We start from the raw sequence: 5,089 nt of genomic DNA on the forward strand, positions 1-5,089 counted from the left end.
GGAGCCTGGCTGCACCTCTTAGACCTCACTTAAGGGTTGACTGCCACTGGAGAAGGATCTCTTTCTGGAGTTCTCTTCTTTGTGGAGTTGTCCTCTGTGAGCCTGGGTTTTTAGTGATGGGTGAGTTCTCTTTTCTTTGTTGGTAGCGTCTTTCTGTCACGTTAATTCCTTTGTCATTGTGCTTCCTGTATCACCTTTTCATCGTGTCGATTTTTGTGATAGTTACACAAGTATTGCTTCAATCTGATGTAATAACATTCACGTTCACTGGTGAGGTGCATGTGAGGAGTATGTATGTAAATATTTAAGTTGATGTTGGGCTGAAACAAGTGATGGTTTGGCCAAGGAGAAGTAGGCAGAGAGGGTGGAACCCATAAAAGGCTTGCAGCTTGATTGAGTATGGAGATCTGATAAAGTAAAAAAAACTTGTCACTAATTTTTTTTTTTAGTACATATGTTGGTTTATAACAACTTGTAGGCGCTTAATTTTGTTACTCAGAATTATTTTTATGTGCATTTGTGCATCAGTTGGTCCTTTGGAAGCTTTGTTTTTAAAAAAGGAAAAAAACCTTGTGTAACTGAAGTTGTTGTTTTCCTAACTTCTGAAGGTTTTCTCTGAGAGCAACAAATACAAAAGGTGGAAACGATGTCTTTACTTGTGTAGCCTGCCGTCCTCAGGAGGATTGTATTGCAACTGGCCATGCTGATGGAAAGAGTCGTCTCTGGTATGCTTATTTTGATTTGATTATTTGATTAGAATATTTGACTACTTACTTTTGTACCCTGACCGTGGGAATTAAGTGAAACCTGAGCAGAGCAGCTGTTAGTTCTTACCGTTGTGATTTTCAGAAATCAAAAAAAGCAAAGAATGGAAAATCCTCTGTAATTTCCTGTAATACTGATGTTGACTTCAGAGTACAGCTTCAGTGTAACATGAAGGGGGAAAATATTCCTTTTAAGCTACACTGCTATTTTAAAATGTATTGGGAAAGGTCAGAGCAGTTTAAATTAGTGGTTGTGGGCATCTGGAGTCCTAGTAACAGGACACTAGGGAAACTGTGTGGTGAAGCATTATCAGCTTGCTAAGTATGGTAGTGATGTATAGGGTGCATCAGGAAAGCTGCTGGTGTGATTCCTCCCTCTTGCACCATGTGCATGCATGAAACTGTAGTCAGGAGATTGGAAAAAAGGATGGTATTCACTCTTAGCATTTGTTTGCTCTGTTGTCAATGACTACCTTTAAAGAACTGTTCTCTTCCTTCTCCACAGGAGGAATTTCAACCACAAAAAAGAGTACACGTTCTCTACACTGCACTGGCATCACGATAAAGTCCTGGATCTAGCTTTTTCTGTAGGAGGTGAGTACAAAAATCATGAAAAGATTCAGAGTTACAAACAGAGAAATTAATCCATTTACTAACAAACTAATTTCCAGTATTCTAAATATGTTGAAGGTGGATCTGAAAGAAGTGAGAGCAGCCGTACTTTCTTTGTAATACTTTAACATTCATAATGTCAAATAGCTGCCTGTAATAGAAATGCTCAGTCTGAAGCAGTGATCGAGCACCTGGTGGGAAGGCATGGCCAACCCAGGGGAGCTCAGGTGCATGCAATGTACTGCAGTGAGTGGAAGGGGAGGAGCCAGGATCCACCCCTTCATAGGGGATGGCATCCACCCCTCATTTAAGGGGTGGCAGTGGAGGTGAGGGCATCTCTTGCTGGAGTTCTCTGCCTACTTGAGGCCTTCCAAAAGTAAGTAGCTCTTTTTGTTCCCTTCTGCATCTGTGGCTGCTGCGTTTGGGCTTGTTCTCATTTTCTGTAGCCAGAGACTTTTCCACCCTGCTCTTATCATCCCATGAGAGCATTACGCTGTCCTTTAACAGAATGCAAAATCGAGCCGGTTATATCTTCTACCCTGCCTACCACCTTCTTCTCTTTCACCAGCAATACTCATGAGTCCTTTCCAGAGTCTGTCTGAGTCCAAAGTAAGTCAGGCTTGACTGAGCTTAAACCTAGTGGCGGAAATCCACTTAGTATTCATGTGAATGCATTTCTTAGTGTACTTCTTACTGCAAAATGCTTTTTGTAGAAGGAAAACTAACAAGCTGTGTGCTAACACAATACTCAACACATTCAACGAGTGGTAGAATTTAATATTCCCAAGCATTTCTTTAAGTTCTATTGCAGGCAGAAGTTCTTGTTATTTATGTAAGTTTCTGTGTCAGTTTTCCTTGGGATAACAAGAAATCTACCTGTGTGTATTGCCCAGGCTAGATGTGAAGAATAATTCATCCATGTGCGATGCTTTAAGAAATGTTCTTCAGAAATCTGTGTGTCTGTCATTGTAACTGGTGATATTCTTACAACCTCTAACTGTATGTTTATGATCTGAAAAGGAACCAGCTTGCTGAGTGGAGGAGTTGAATCTGTTCTAGTTCAGTGGCACAGTGGATCAGACTGCAAGAAGGATTTTCTTCCTCGCTTGGGATCTGCTATTGAATACGTCTCCATCTCACCTGATGGCGCTTTCTATTGCACCTCTCATGCAGACAACAGTATGCCTATGTTTTAAGTACCACTTACTGCAAATCTATACGGGCTCTGTTTCGTTATTTTCGGGTGAATTAGCAAGGTGTTGCGTATGGATGTTTAAAGCAGTGTTCTGCTTTTTCTTTAGTTGTGCACATTTGTCTGAGGTCTTTGTGTGAGGTCTGCTTGTAGCTTAGCTTCCCATCTCGATTCAGGAGTCTGACAGATTGTGAGAAGATGAATGTCTATCCCACATGTATATGCGTATGTAGGATTAAATAGAGATAACTACAGTCCCTTCTCCGCCATTGATACAGTTACTTTGTGGAAACTTTTTGCAAGACTTCATATGCTTTTCCTTTCAGGAATTACAATAATAAACAGCAACCTGAGATTTTCCGAAACCATTCCAGGGCTAGTTAAAGGTATGTGCACTGAAGTTTATTTTCTGCTGATGGTGTGGAATGTGTCACTTCCAATCAGAGGTCACTTTCACCTTGTTTTCATTCCCAGCCAGGGATATCAAGACAGGTCTAGTGGTTGATCCTAGAACCAAAGCTTTGGTCTTGAACGGAGAGCCTGGCCACTTGCAGTTCTACTGTCTCCAAAGTGACAAACAGCTATACAGTGTAAGTTGGGCAGGCCTGTGCTAACCTTTTCATTTCTTAATTCGAGTTATACATGAGAATTTCTTTGAGGACTGTATATAGCAAACAAGGAAAAGCCATTAACTGTACTATGGCACTGGATTCCAGCCTGAGATTTTTTTTTTCCTTTATGAGAATCTTCTATTCTAGAAGAGTATGTAAGGTAAACCTTGTTTGGAAAGATGTTTTCACCTGCTAACGTCCCTATTCCTCTCATAAGTTCAATGTTTAAAAAAAAAATCTGTAATTTCCCATGCAATATGCTTTTAATGTTGTGTTATTTACGTGCTATAGTATTGCTTTTCCCAAATTTTTTTTTATACTACAGCCTGCTCAGTTCTAATTGGTGCTTTCTGGATGTCCTTTCTCCTTTGTTTTGTGAATGGTATCTATAAATCTGCACTCAAACTTGGAAACTCTGATTTGTTTTGCAGTTGGATATTGTTCAGCAAGAGCACACGTCCATCAAGCAGGCTGAAACCAATCTGACTTGTCCAGAGTTGCGTTTAGTGCTGAAGGCAAGTGGTTAGCAACAGTAGAAGAGAGAGAAGAAACTGACCTAGAGTTACAGTTGAAGCTGTGGCTCTTTGATGAGAAAACACAAAGGTAATGATAATTGGAGCTGGCCCTGCGGGTGTCAAAGTTTGTATTTTAAGTATCGTGCAAATGTCCATACAGTCCTTGTCTTGAAAAGGCAAGGTTTTCCAAATAAACTGATGGCATTATTGAGAAGACCTGAGGAAGGGATTACCGTGTGTGTCACACACATTTGTAAAAACCCATAAACAAAATTAATTGCAATTGTGAATGCTTGCTTTGAATGTAATTGTCTTATAATAATTGCCTAGGCTATCTGGGAGCTCTAATTCCTGTATTTATTTGATACTAAAATAGTGGACTGGATGAAATGGATCTATTTGTTTTTTCCAGTCCCTCTCAAGTCCATTGTAAATTGATCAGTCCCTTTAGGTTACATGAAATAATTACTTCAATTTTTTGGGTCGTCTTTCACGAATATGCCTCTGGTTCATACATTTCCCAACTTCTCACTTAATAATATTTTTTTAGTCTGAAAGTTATCTTAAAGAGAAAACAAAGCAAAATAATGCTGACGCGCGTAGTAGAAGTGTGACTGATCAACTAAGGAAAAGGTTGCCCTGATTTCAGGCTGGATGTTTGAGACTGGTGTTCATTGAAGTAATAATTTTAGCTGCTAGGATGCTGTCTGTAGAGGAGTGCAACTAATTAGATAAGATGGATCTGTAAATGCAGTAGCACTTCAGCTATCTAATGAGAAGTTTCTTGATTCTTTATTTGCAGCTTTAGACTGAATACTAGAGTAAGCATGCCTCATGAGGATCACGTAACGCCGATGTGCTTCCGTGACATGGATGAAATGGAAGATGACTCTCTGATGCTGGTAACAACTGGGAGAGACTGTGTGTTTAAGGTCTGGGTGATACTAGAAGACGCTGATCCGGAGGGTAAGTAAGGTCAGAGCATAATATGCTCTTATTTGTCTCCTTATAGCACGCCATAGAAATGCTGACCCAAAGTGAATCCCTTCAAAAGTAGGTCATCTATTCCTACCCATTTAGTCACGCTATTGCGTGCTCTCCTGAGCATCCTCTGCCATGGACTTCGGCCGTAGTTTTACAATATGAGATTTGCAGTGTAAGGAACCTCCTTATAAAGACTTCACAGAGCTTGCTGCAGGAGGGCATGGCAGCCTATATTCATTATTTAAAAGATTGTTTTTAGCATGGTTTCTCCACTCTAGGAAACTGGAGTGGGTATAGTGTTTTAGAATCCGGGTCAAAAAAAGGATATAGGGCAGAGTTATGTTCATTGGCATGCGTAGAAGTACACATGGATATTGAATTCCCTTGTATTTGACCAGGGAAGGAAAGAAA

General features: G+C 40.2%; 3 long non-coding RNA genes across 3 annotated transcripts; all 3 read left to right on the plus strand.

Annotated features, from left to right (window-relative positions):
* Positions 1-11: 11 nt before the first annotated feature.
* Positions 12-1,355, plus strand: LOC122191313. Its single transcript, XR_006182355.1, has 3 exons — positions 12-120; positions 609-725; positions 1,270-1,355. It is a non-coding gene; the product is annotated as an uncharacterized LOC122191313 (long non-coding RNA).
* A 977-nt stretch (positions 1,356-2,332) lies between these two features.
* Positions 2,333-3,100, plus strand: LOC122191311. The gene is made up of 3 exons (XR_006182353.1): positions 2,333-2,555; positions 2,895-2,954; positions 3,043-3,100. It is a non-coding gene; the product is annotated as an uncharacterized LOC122191311 (long non-coding RNA).
* A 1-nt stretch (position 3,101) lies between these two features.
* LOC122191312 lies at positions 3,102-4,675 on the plus strand. Its single transcript, XR_006182354.1, has 3 exons — positions 3,102-3,158; positions 3,611-3,782; positions 4,497-4,675. It is a non-coding gene; the product is annotated as an uncharacterized LOC122191312 (long non-coding RNA).
* Positions 4,676-5,089: the final 414 nt, after the last annotated feature.

Source organism: Lagopus leucura, unplaced genomic scaffold, assembly GCF_019238085.1.
Source record: "Lagopus leucura isolate 7727_CA_CO unplaced genomic scaffold, USGS_WTPT01 59052-0_obj-0_obj, whole genome shotgun sequence".
Taxonomy (NCBI): domain Eukaryota; kingdom Metazoa; phylum Chordata; class Aves; order Galliformes; family Phasianidae; genus Lagopus; species Lagopus leucura.